The sequence below is a fragment of the Cherax quadricarinatus genome, chromosome 18 (genome assembly GCF_038502225.1).
Source record: "Cherax quadricarinatus isolate ZL_2023a chromosome 18, ASM3850222v1, whole genome shotgun sequence".
Classification (NCBI taxonomy): Eukaryota; Metazoa; Arthropoda; class Malacostraca; order Decapoda; family Parastacidae; genus Cherax; species Cherax quadricarinatus.
In genome coordinates, this window is record NC_091309.1 from 19708981 (window position 1) to 19722023 (window position 13043).

At 45.7% G+C, this 13043-nt stretch overlaps 1 protein-coding gene across 5 annotated transcripts in view; it reads left to right on the forward strand.

Annotated features, from left to right (window-relative positions):
- Positions 1 to 13043, forward strand: part of LOC128689428 (uro-adherence factor A) — an 828046-nt gene that overhangs the window by 578650 nt on the left and 236353 nt on the right. For 2 of the 5 annotated variants that reach the window (XM_053777698.2, XM_053777703.2), the window contains exon 1: positions 4133 to 4586. The exons of 1 other annotated variant lie outside the window; for it this stretch is intronic. The gene's annotated coding sequence lies outside the window, so the exon portion shown is untranslated. Of the gene's footprint in view, positions 1 to 4132; positions 4587 to 13043 lie in introns of those variants that run through there. 2 more of the 5 variants (XM_053777702.2, XM_053777714.2) reach the window with 2 other exon arrangements.

Consider the following 13043-nt stretch of genomic DNA (forward strand, 5'->3'; position numbering starts at 1 on the left):
TACCAGGTAGGTGGTGATAGGTGCAGTAAGTGGTGGCTGTGGGTAGATGTTAGTGGTACCAGGTAGGTGGTGATAGGTGCAGTAAGTGGTGGCTGTGGGTAGATGTTAGTGGTACCAGGTAGGTGGTGATAGGTGCAGTAAGTGGTGGCTGTGGGTAGATGGTAGTGGTACCAGGTAGGTGGTGATAGGTGCAGTAAGTGGTGGCTGTGGGTAGATGGTAGTGGTACCAGGTAGGTGGTGGTGATAGGTGCAGTAAGTGGTGGCTGTGGGTAGATGGTAGTGGTACCAGGTAGGTGGTGGTGGTAGGTGCAGTAAGTGGTGGCTGTGGGTAGATGGTAGTGGTACCAGGTAGGTGGTGGTGATAGGTGCAGTAAGTGGTGGCTGTGGGTAGATGGTAGTGGTACCAGGTAGGTGGTGGTGGTAGGTGCAGTAAGTGGTGGCTGTGGGTAGATGGTAGTGGTACCAGGTAGGTGGTGGTGGTAGGTGCAGTAAGTGGTGGCTGTGGGTAGATGGTAGTGGTACCAGGTAGGTGGTGGTGGTAGGTGCAGTAAGTGGTGGCTGTGGGTAGATGGTCGTGGTACCAGGTAGGTGGTGGTGATAGGTGCAGTAAGTGGTGGCTGTGGGTAGATGGTAGTGGTACCAGGTAGGTGGTGGTGGTGGTAGGTGCAGTAAGTGGTGGCTGTGGGTAGATGGTAGTGGTACCAGGTAGGTGGTGGTGGTTGTTGCAGTAGCTGCCTGAGAACTGTTAACCGTGCTATCCCAGCACTGCTCACAACAACAACAACACACACCCAAGCATTAATCAAGCTTCTCATTGTGGCTGCAGCAGTGTAGGGGTTGTGGTGGTGGTGGGTTGTGGTGCTGGTGGTTGGTGGTGCTGGTGGGTGGTGGTGCTGGTGGATGAGGTGGGTACTGGTGCCCAGGGCCGGGCTCAGGGAGTAGAAAAACTTTAGAAATTCATCAAAGATATATCATCAATATATATCACCAAAGGTATGATTATTACTTATTACAAAGATATTGAAAAATAATGAAAGTTCCATTAAACACCTTAACTACTGGGAGCGCCTGGAAGCACTTGACTTGTACTCACTAGAGCGCAGGCGAGAGAGATATATCATAATCTACACCTGGAAGATTCTGGAAGGACTGGTCCCTAATATGCACACAGCAATCACTCCATACGAAAGCAAAAGACTTGGCAGGCGATGCAACATACCCCCAGTGAAAAGTAGGGGCGTCACTGGTACACTAAGAGAAAACGCAATAAGTGTCCGGGGCCCAAGACTGTTCAACAGCCTCCCACCAGCAATAAGGGGCATTACCGGTAGACCCCTGGTTGTCTTCAAGAGGAAGCTGGACAGATACCTAAAGAGACTGCCGGATCAGCCGGGCTGTTGTTCGCACGTTTGATTGCCTGCGGCCAGCAGTAACAGCCTCGTTGATCAGGCCCTAATCCACCGGGAGGCCTGGTCATGGACCGGGCCGCGGGGGCGTTGATCCCCGGAATGCCCTCCAGGTAGTGAGATGGGAAGCACACCGTGCTGGTAGACGGGCGGGTAGGCCGTTATAGGCCTCTCGTGTCGTACACAACAGCCAGTAGATGGTGGTCACGTTGGTATGCACTAAACCTGATTTTTTTTGAAAGAAAATATTGAATTTAGGACTATATATCTGCTTTAATACGTATGAATACTACGTTGTCGATATTTGTCTTAGTCTTCCCACTTCCTCACTCCTTTATACCCTTGATAAATCTTTGACGGGTTTCGCGAGTTTTCCTACTCCCGTAGTCCAGCCCTGGGCCAAGCTTACCTGATCAACCAGACTGTTGCTGTTGTTTCCGAGAGTTAAAAATTTATACCTATTTGAGTTTGTAGGTCGGCATTCAAGTTACGTCATTAGGATTCTCGCACCCTCCCCCCCTTCTTCGTGCCCCTGGATGACAGCTGTAGACAGGCAAGATGCTTGTGCTTGGTGCCGGGGGTAGAAGAGCCCTCCAAACCGCTAACACGTAAATCACCTGCAAGAAAAAAGTATATTGGTTGATGCCGATCTACGGTGATACTGGAGCCTGGTTCATAAGGGCCGGAAGTGTTTAAGATAGTTGGTCAATAACAGTCCAATGAGATTCTACCGTTTGGCAGAAAGCAGTCATCCTGGGAGATCCTACCGTATGGTAGACAGCAGTCTTCGTGGGAGATCCTACTGTCTTGATAGCAGTCATCCTGGAAGGTCCTACTGTCTGGTAGACAGCAGGCATCGTGGGAGATCCTGTCGTCCGGTAGACAGCAGTCATCCTGGGAGATCATACCGTCTGATAGTCATCGTGGGAGATCCTTTCGTCTGGTAGACAGCAGTCATCGTGAGGAATCCTTTCGTCTGGTAGACAACAGTCGTCGTGGGAGATCCTACCGTCTGGTAAACAAAGCATCCAGGGAGATTATACCGTCTGTTAGACAGCAGTCATCCAATGAGATCCTACCGCGTGATAGCAATCATCCAGGAAGATCCTACCACGTGTAGAGGTATGGTGATACCAACTGTTCAAGACACTGAGGAAATGTTTGGCTACAAGCTCATCCAAGATATATATCATCAATGTGGTGGTCACGTTGGCATGCACTAAACCGCCTTCAGTCGTAATATAGAGACAACTTAGAAAAGATTATTTTTAAGAGGGTGTCCGGTGGCAAGCTGAGAGGGGATACAGGTAGTGAAGGTACTATTACTACTGCTACCTTTACTGCTCTACCCTCTAACGGCTTATATGCACTTTTTTTTAGTTGTCTCTGTATTAAAGCTAAATAAGCTATTTGTGGCGAAAACTTTTCTCATTAAATTTCTTGAACTGTTCGTGTGTTTTATCTGCATTCTTCTTTAGCATAGACCCTTCAGCATCCTGTATTCTAGAGAATACAATTTTTTTTTTTTTTTTAGGAATTCCCAGTAATTTAGGTATTTGATGCGAGTATTGAAAGTTGTACATTTTTCAGATCTTCAGTCTCGCCTGCAGTCCAGAGAGTTGAAGTGCATTGAAGAGTATCATCCTTCGTTTTTTATTCATCCAGTCCATTCTTTTTCCTTGCATTTATATTGTCATTATGACATTTATGTAACGCCCTGTATTCGTATGGTTCATTCACTACAAGGAGTGCTGGAAGCTTGAAAAGATTCCTGCTACTCGCGAGACCAAAACTACTCTCGTAGCCAGACTTAGTTGTGTTGCTCCTTGAATAAAAAATATTCGGGCATGGTTACCTCCCTGATTTACATCAGCCTGGATGTTTGCCATCTTCTCGATGGCCATCACTCTCATACATATTCTAGTATCCTCTGCTAAGGATGACACAGTGCTATGATCTGTCTGTTACACATGATAAAGGGAAAAAGAGCTGATCAATAACTGCCTTTAAGGACCAGAACTTTACACTGTAGAGGTTACTGATGTTACTTTGTTGACTCTTGGGGTCTGCTATAATAATAAAAAAGACGCATCTTCCCATTTTCGAGTCATTCCTGAGGACAGACTGGCCAGGATGAGTTCATCAAGGGCTCCAACATAAACATGATGGGTGGGTGGGTTCGCCTCACGCTCTGGACGGCCTTGCTCTGAATACCCGACTTAACACGTCAATAGTTTCACTTTCATTTTTTGTGCCTTTTCGAAGTCTGTTTTGGCGAAGATCTGATATTCTCAAATTAAGTGCAGTTAAGAAAAAGCTGAGGAATGTGTGTTGCTTAGCGCCACGGGGAAACGTCGTGATGGTGAATTTATTCTTATTTTTTTTCGTTGGAGCGCAAGGTCTGGATGCCGGATCACAGCATGGCGGGGAAAGGCAACGGGGCACTCATGGAAGAATTCAGGAAAAGCTATTGAGGTGAGCCAGGGTGCGTGTGTCGCAAGAACCTGTTCCTTCAGGACATGCTGCCACGTGATGTTAGTCATCTTAGTCAACATCATCACCCACTTATGGTCGCTGTTGGTATGGTACGGGTGGGCAGCACTGTGTAGCCTGGCAGGCACTAGAGGCAAGGAAGCAGGCAGGCAGGCAGGAAGGCCCGCAGCATTAACAGCAGTAGCAGCTCTGGGATCCTGCCTGTCCTTCAACCCAGCTTCCAGTAGCCTTTACGGGATCTTGTTTTTATGACGTCACAGTTACGTCAGCATTAGCTCCGCCCTCTGCCGTTGCCCACTTGCCCCGCGTCCCGCGGTGTGTCAGTCGGTCTTGGGAAGGGAGGTGTGCACGACGTCTCGTTGGCGAGGCGGATTGTGACGGAGCAAATAGCGGTTGACAAGCTCACTAGTACTCGCCTCGAAATCAGATACAAGTGCAGAATTTTTTACTACTGTCACGGTGATTAGTGTGGAAACCGTGGATGAGCGCAGGAGAGGGTTGTAGCCATCCCGAAGTGTATTTGTGCTTCTCTGACTACTACGCTCAGGTTGGTATGCATCTGATGAGGCTGTGTAGGGAGGTGCGACTAGGTGGCTACCTGTGACTCGCGACGTTTGTTCATGGATCAGGTTTAACTACAGTTGTAGCATTTACTGCCGAAATAACGTCACGGGATCACCACACGGGGTAAGTGAACTTACGAGGAGCTCTCTTGATAAACCTTACAGAACTTAACATATAACCTTAGTGACGCTCTGTTATACACAGTCATCAGAAGAAACTAAACTACATGTATCTGTGTGGGGGGAAAATTCTCATTTGGTACTCTGACGTGTTTGTTTTAATGCGTGTTTGTAATGTATGTTTATTGTATGTATATTGGCATGAGCATACAGCTGGTGGTTTATATTTAAATGGATTACTTGCAGATTTATGATTAATTTTGAGAAATACTTCAGATATGTGGGCAAGGATGTTTTATGGTAGGAAGATGGCTAGTGGTTGAAGAGTGCCAGTGTTAAGGTGCTCCTGCCACTGTGTTTGTGAATACACTGTAATAAGTTTATTTGGGTACAGGTCCACATAAGTACAATTATATCATATATAGTAACATATGCAGTAATCGCGAACAAGCGTTGTTAGATGCAAAGCAACCACAGGGAGAGTTGAATGATTGTTTTAGGCCCGTCGTGTTGCAATCAATACATCTTCAGGAGCTTGCAGTGTTACAGAAATAAATTGGAAGTCCAGGTAGATTCATTCGAGGGAACGACTCTAGATTCTTTCCCTAGAACGAATCTACCTGGACTTCCTACTCATTTCTGCAGCATTGCAAACTGAAGATATTGCAACATGAAAGGCGTAGAGTTATCATTTAACTCCTGTGGTTGTTTTGCATAGCAACATATGTAAATTACCTAGAATAACCATAAAAAGTCAGTTACTTATTTCCATTGGGGTCCTTGATGCCAGCCGTCAATCAATACCAGCCACATTGCATGTGATCCACCACAAATGACACTGATGCCGCTACAGTGCCTCTGATCACAGATCCACCACAAAGAGGCATTGATGCCACCACATTATTATTATTATTATAATCAAGGGGGAAGCGCTAAACCCGGAGGATTATACAGCGCCTGGGGGGGGATGTGGAAGGCATTCAGGCTTAATTCGGGGAACTGGAGCACAGATCCAATTCCCTAAATCAAGAGCCCCTCACCAACATCAAGGAACCTTCCTTGAGGGGTGATGCCACCACAGCTAAACTGGTACTGTCGTGGAAGAAGCCAGACGACCTTGAGGGAGAAATCGTTGTTTAGAACTTCTTACATAGTTACGTTGTACCTTCTGAATAGTCAAAGTAAATTCCCAAAATTGCGTCTCTGTTCGTTTTAATTCGTTTAGATAAAATGTTGGGCGCCAATCCTTGGACCTGTTATGTGTTTCTGTAATTTATTATTTACTACCATCCAAAGAATCCAAATTGCGTACTTCGTCCTCGCCTAGTTGAGGTTACAGGGGTCGATCCCTAGCTCCTGGCCCTGTGTGTGTGTGTGTGTACACGTGTATTCACCTATTTGTACTTGCCTATATGTACTCGCCTATATGTGGTTGCAGGGGTTGATTCACAGCTCCTGGCCCCGCCTCTTCGCTAGTGGCTACTAGGTCGTGTGTGTGTGTGTGTGTGTGTGTGTGTGTGTGTGTGTGTGTGTGTGTGTGTCCTCCAGCACAAGCAGCACCCACCAATATCTCCAGTTAGCTGACGAAGATCCAACGTTTCGCTCCGTGTAGACTTCTACACACAGCGAAACATTGTACCAATATTGTTTTGCAACATGTTTTGTTGTGAGTTATAAATATTAAATAATATAACAGAAGGCTAAATATTCCACAATGTCCAGACTACCCGGGGTCTACCTGGAAGGTCTTCCGGGGGTCAGCGCCCCCGCGGCCCGGTCCACGACCAGGCCTGTTCAACCAGGAGGCAGCCAGGGGCCTATTGGTAATTCTCCTTATGGTTGGTGGGATCCCGTTGAACAGTCTTGGGCCCCGGACACTTACGGTGTTTACTCTTAGTGTACTAGTGGCGTCCCTACTTTTCACTGGTATTTTGCACCGCCTGCCCAGTTTTTTACTTTCGTAGGGAGTGATTTCTGTGTACAGATTCGGGACCATTCCTGGGATTTTCTCGAAGTGTACATTATCACTCTCGCCTGCGTTCCAGCGGGCACAAGTCAAGTGCTCCCAAGCGTTCCCAGTAGTTGAGGTGTTTGATGGGATTGATATGGGCAGTAAAGATTCTCTGTACACTCTCTAAGGTCTGCAATTTCACTTGCTTTAAATGGAAATGTTAATGTAAAACAGTATTCCGGTCTAGAGAGAACAAGTGATCTGAAAAGGTTCATCATTGGCTTGGCATCTCTTGCTTTGAACGTTCTCATTATCCATCCTATGATTCTCTTTGCAGTTGTGATCGTGGCACTGTTGTGATCCTTGAAAGTGAGATCCTCAGACATTACCACTCCCAGGTCCCTCACATTATTTTTTCGCTGTTGTAAGATCAGAGTTTGTAGTATACTCAGTTCTAATTATATATCTTTCAGTTTTCCATAACGAGTAGTTGGACTTTGTCTTCATTGAACATCATATTATTTTCTGTTGCCCATTGGAAAATTTGGTTTATATCTTCTTGGAAGTTAACCGTGTTCTCAGTAGATGACAGCCTCATGCAGATCCTATTATCGTCTGCAGAGGATGATACGGTGCTGTGGATTACATCTCTGTCTATGGCTGATATGAGGATGAGGAACAGGATGGGGGCGAGTACTGTGCCTTGTGGGACAGAGCCTTTCACTTTGGCAGCTTCCGATTTAACTCTGTTTACCACTATTCTTTGTGTTCGATTGGTTAGAAAGTTGAAGATCCATCTCCCCACTTCGCCAGTTATTCCTTTAGCACGCATTTTATGCGCTATTGCACCATGATCGCACTTATCAAAGGCTTTTGCAAAGTCTGTGTATATTACATCTGCATTCTGTTTTTCTTCCAGTGCATCCAAGACCATATCATAGTGATCCAGTAGTTGTGAGAGGCAGGAGCGACCTGCCCTGAACCCATGTTGCCCTGGATTGTGGAGTTTTTGGGAATCCGAGTTGTTTGCAATCTTTCTTCTTAGAACTTTTTCAAAGATTTTTATGTGGGACGTTAGAGCTATTGGTCTATAGTTCTTAGGTAATGCTTTGCTGTCACCTTTACGGAGTGCAGTTATATCCGTTGTTTTTAGTGACTGGAATCACCCGTATCTAAGCTCCTTCTCCCTATTATATTTAGGACACGCGAAAGGGGTTTCTCGCAGTTCTTAATGAATACAGAGTTCCAGGAGTCTGAGCCTGGGGACCGAGTGCTTGGGCATATTGTCAGTAGCTTTCTCCGAGTCTATCGGAGTTAGGGTAATGTCGAAACTGAGGGACTGACCACCTCAAAAATACTTCGTCTATCTCAACTCCTCACCTTCCACCTTTCTCTCTGCATTGGACTTTAGAAGCCAATGACTGGCGAGCCGTTTCCAGAATAAAAATTCCCAAATGTTGCACAAGTGTCTTATCAACTTGCTGGCTTTCTGAACCATTTATTCGAAAATCGACTGATGAAGCTTACTGTGTAGGCGAAGCGTTTCGGACTGAAGATACCTAACTGTTGCAAGTCTTATTAATCCATAAGAGAAGACTTGTTATTTATGACTGCATAGACGTCTGAGCATCACATGCAACGACGACTCGGAATGTCACAACCTTGGTTCATGTGGGTGAGCCAAATTCACGTTATGCTACGATATGCTTCTCTGCAGCTCTGGCATGTCAGAACAGACTAGTTTTTATTGGGACTCTTTAGAGATAAGACTTAAGATAAGATTTCGTTCGGATTTTTAACCCCGGAGGGTTAGCCACCCAAGAAAGTCAGTGCGTCATCGAGGACTGTAACTTATTTCCATTGGGGTCCTTAATCTTGTCCCCCAGGATGCGACCCACACCAGTCGACTAACACCCAGGTACCTATTTGCTGCTAGGTGAACAGGACAATAGGTGTAAGGAAACTTGTCGAAATGTTTTCACCCGCCGGGAATCAAACCCGGGCCCTCCGTGTGTGAAGCGGGAGCTTTAGCCACCAGGCCACCGGGCCACTGTTGATTACGCCAGATTACGTGCAATGTGTGTTTTTTTACGACTGTCTTATGAGGGCTTCGTGGTGTGTTGTAGTTAATATTATGGTGGTGGTAAATATTACCCAAAGCTAGTGGAATTTACGGTGATCAGGCTGGGTGGAACATCGCACGCACCCTCGCCAAACGGACCCACCTTCGCCAAACGATGTAACCCTCCCCAGACGACGCAGTTCTCGCCAAAAGGAACCCAATTCAGTTTCTTTACACTCAAGACTTCAAAGTTCTAATTCCACGATGATATAGTTGGTTTTGTTATGTGAGCCAAGAGGTCCCGTGGCCAGGTGGAAAAAACTTTCGCTTCACATGGTGAGGTTACCTGGAGGTTACCTGGAGGTTATTCCGGGGATCAACGCCCCCGCGGCCCGGTCCAGACGACGCAGTTCTCGCCAAAAGGAACCTGACAATTCAGTTTCTTTACACTCAAGACAGTTTTCAATGGTGTTTTCTCTTAGTTCTAATTCCACGATGATATAGTTGGTTTTGTTATGTGAGCCAAGAGGTCCCGTGGCCAGGTGGAAAAAACTTTCGCTTCACATGGTGAGGGTCAGGGTTCGATTCCCAGCGAAGGGGTGGAAACATTGAACGTGTTTCCTTACACGGGTTGTCTGTGTTCACCCATCAGTAAAATGGATACCTGGGTTTTAGTCGACTGGTGTGGGTCGCATCTTGGGACAAAACTGACCTAATTTGCCCGAAATGCTCTGCATAACAAGGGGCTTTCTGTATAGTAGTATATCATTGATGTCGGATAGGACTGTATACCTTGTATATGTACTTGTAGTAAATAAAGATATTATTATAGGTTCTGTGAGCCATGATGTACAGGAGACTCAAATCTTCCTCCTTCTCTTCTACTTGTAATCCCGGAGAGGAGAGCATCCATCTCTTGACAGGGTCCTGTGAGCCATGATGAGACGTGAGTGTCCACTTCTGTGAGCCATGATGCTAATTAGGACATCAGAGCGTCCATCTCTCATGTGAGTGTGTCCATCTGTGACGAGAGCGTCCACCACTTAGAGGTTCAGTGCGCCAGTTTCCACGACTTAGTGTGACGTGCGAGGTGTACATGACAAGCAGAGACCGCAGGTGTTCCATGAGAAGTGTGTTTAGTGTGTCGAGCGTTATTATGAGTCTAACTTACCTCAGACTAGAGAGACAGAGAGGAATAGGAAGAGGAACGCTGACGGAAAGTGGAAGATTGGGGTAGGTTGATTGACCTAGCGGAAATGCTATACAATTTAACCCTGGTGGATGTGTGGTAGGAAGACTTGATCAGTCTTGTCTTTGATGTTTCTCTGTACATATTTAGCCCGTAGATGCAGGGTATCTCATCTGTTGTTTACCCGTTGATGGTTCCCCGGATCATCGCCCCTGCGATTCAGTCTCGGGGGATGGGATTTTACCTGTCTAGATTAAGGTTAATACACGACCATAGTAAATTGGAACTGTCTAAGATATTCTCACTAGAGCGGCAGTCATCCACGGCTCCACCCTGAATTAGTGACCATGTCATGATCCCTTGAGCTTTTGGTGGTTGTTTTTAACAACAGTGTACTAGTTACAATTATATTGTTATCTATCAACAGTATACTGGTTATGGTTATATTAAGTCCTCTCAGCAGACTTGAAGAGGATCCCAGAAGGGGGTCGAAATATACAGCTCAGTCAACCTCCAGTGTTTGTATACACGAGGGTTATTACTGAACATTCACAAGCGTTCATTACACTTTAGTTATTCACAGTAGATCAGCCGGTGTGTGGTTCTTATGTTGGACTGCGTGCGGCCAGCAGTGACAGACTGGTTGATCAGGCCCTGATTCACCGAGAGGCCTGGTCGTGGACAGGGCCTCCCGGTTATTTGTGTACTAAGGGATGTGTTTAGTTGTCACAAATATTCACTTGAATTGGTGGTATTGTGTTTTCCTGACTTTTTTAAGGAGAAAGATAAGATAAAATAAGATTTGTTAGGATTTTTGAGCCGGAGGGCTAGCCATCCAGGATAACCCAAGAAAGGAAATATAAACACGTATGCAGTATAATGTGATCCTTTATTGGCAACGTTTCGCCCACACGGTGGGCTTTTTCAAGTCACAAACAGATCTGTTTGACTTGAAAAAGCCCACTGTGTGTGCGAAACGTTGTCAATAAAGGATCACATTATACTGCATGTGTGTTTATATTTCCATTGTGTCGGTATTTTATACCATATGTTTCCATAACCCAAGAAAGTCAGTGCTTCATCGAGGACTGTCTGTCATATTTCCATTGGGGTCCTGCCATCTTGTGTCCCAGGATGGGACTCACAGCAGTCGGCTAACACCGAGGTACCTACTTACTGCTAGGTGAGCAGGGACAGCAGGTGTGAGGAAACTTCCCCCAATGTTACTATCCGGCCGAGGATTGAACTACGGACACTGTGTGAGGCGACACCACAGGAATCAGTTAAATTTGACACTACCTGGTCACTAGTGATTAGGAGATAATTAAGTCCACATGTTATGTTGATGCGGAAAAGGTCTCACTACCTCGTCACTAGTGATTAGGGGATAATTATGTCCACATGTTATGTTGATGCGGAAAAGGTCTCACTACCTCGTCACTAGTGATTAGGGGATAATTATGTCCACATGTTATGTTGATGCGGAAAAGGTCTCACTACCTCGTCACTAGTGATTAGGGGATAATTATGTCCACATGTTATGTTGATGCGGAAAAGATCTCACTACCTCGTCACTAGTGATTATGAGATAATTATGTCCACAAGTTATGTTGATGCGGAAGAGGTCTTTTCCCAGTTATGTATTCTGGAGCACGCAGTTGTAATCCGGTTCCCTCAGTGACGGGACACATGTTCGCGCCGCTGAGCTATGATTTGAAGTAACTCTCGGTGCACCGCATGCTAGTGACTTTCTCTTGTGCCTAACAATATTTTATTACATGTAAATTATACTACATGTATACTGCAGAAAAAGAAATAAATTTTATTATTAACCGGCCAGTGTATTTCCAACCTGACCTACTGGAGGTTATTCCGGGTATCAACGCCCCCGCGGCCCGGTCCATGACCAGGCCTCCCGGTGGATCAGGGCCTGATCAACCAGGCTGTTACTGCTGGCCGCACGCAGTCTGATCCGGCACTGACTTTAGGTATTTGTCCAGCTCTCTCTTGAAGGCAGCCAGGGGTTTATTGGTAATTTCCCAAATGCTTTATGGGAGGCTGTTGAACAGTCTTGGGCCCCGGACACTTATGGTGTTTTCTCTTAGTGTACCAATGGCGCCCCTACTTTTAATTGGGGGTAATTTGCATCGCCTGCCCAGTCTTTTACTTTCGTAGGGAGTGATTTCTGTGTGCGATTGCTGTGGGCACTCGTTCGTCACCAGCTACGGTCAGCATTCAGACAGGAACGTATTCTACGTCCTTGATTGACGGATCGTCTATGATCATGAGGTTCATGACTTAAGTAAATAATTTTAATGTGCTGTATAATAAGGAAGCCATCTCAACAGTAACTTCAATTAATTGATAGTGAACTATAGTGGAAAAAACAAATACCAGGTTAAGGGTTCTTCAGTTAACGGGCGCAGTAACTACTTAATGTTAATTCTGCCACACTGTGATTGTTATGTTTTTTTTTTTTTTTGACAGTATATACAGGGTAGGGTATGTGTATTGTATATACACAGAATTTACTTCAATCTCTTCTTTAGACATTAAAGTATTATTTAAAGTATATAAGTAAATTGTAGCCTGAATAATCCATATGCAGTCAGTAAGCTTTAAAACCTAACAGATAAATGCTAGCAGCCAGTGTAGTGTTTTATATGTATATATGTATTCCTGTGTATACCTCCGCTTGTTTATGCGTGATGCATTGATGTAAAAGTCGCTGGTGAGGTCAGAACATACAGGATATTGAAATACTGTAGTTTGAAACCATGCTTGAGGCTCACTGATTACCCCTGTGCTGGGAAGACTTGTAACCAGCCATCTGTGGCCGAGTGGTCCGGAGCGTCACTTAGGGAACCATGTTAGGCTTCCCTAACGTGGTTTCGAATCCTGCTATCTACCTGGAGTCTACCTGGAGGGTGTTCGAGGTTTAACGCCCCCGCAGCCCAGTCCTTGACCAGGCCTCCAGGTGGATCAGGGCCTGATCAAAAAGGCTGTTATTGCTGGTCGCACGTACTTCAACGTGCGAACCACATCCCGGCTGATCGGATACTGACTTTCGGTATCTGTCCATTTCCCTCTTGAAGGCAACCAGGGGTCTATTGGCAATTCCCCTTATACCTGGTGGGAGGCTGTTGAACAGTCTTGGGCCCCAGACACTTATTGTTTTCTCTTAGTGTACCAAATGGCGCCCCTGCATTTAATTGGGAGTATGTTGCACCGCCTTTCGAAAGGAGTGATTTGTATGTGC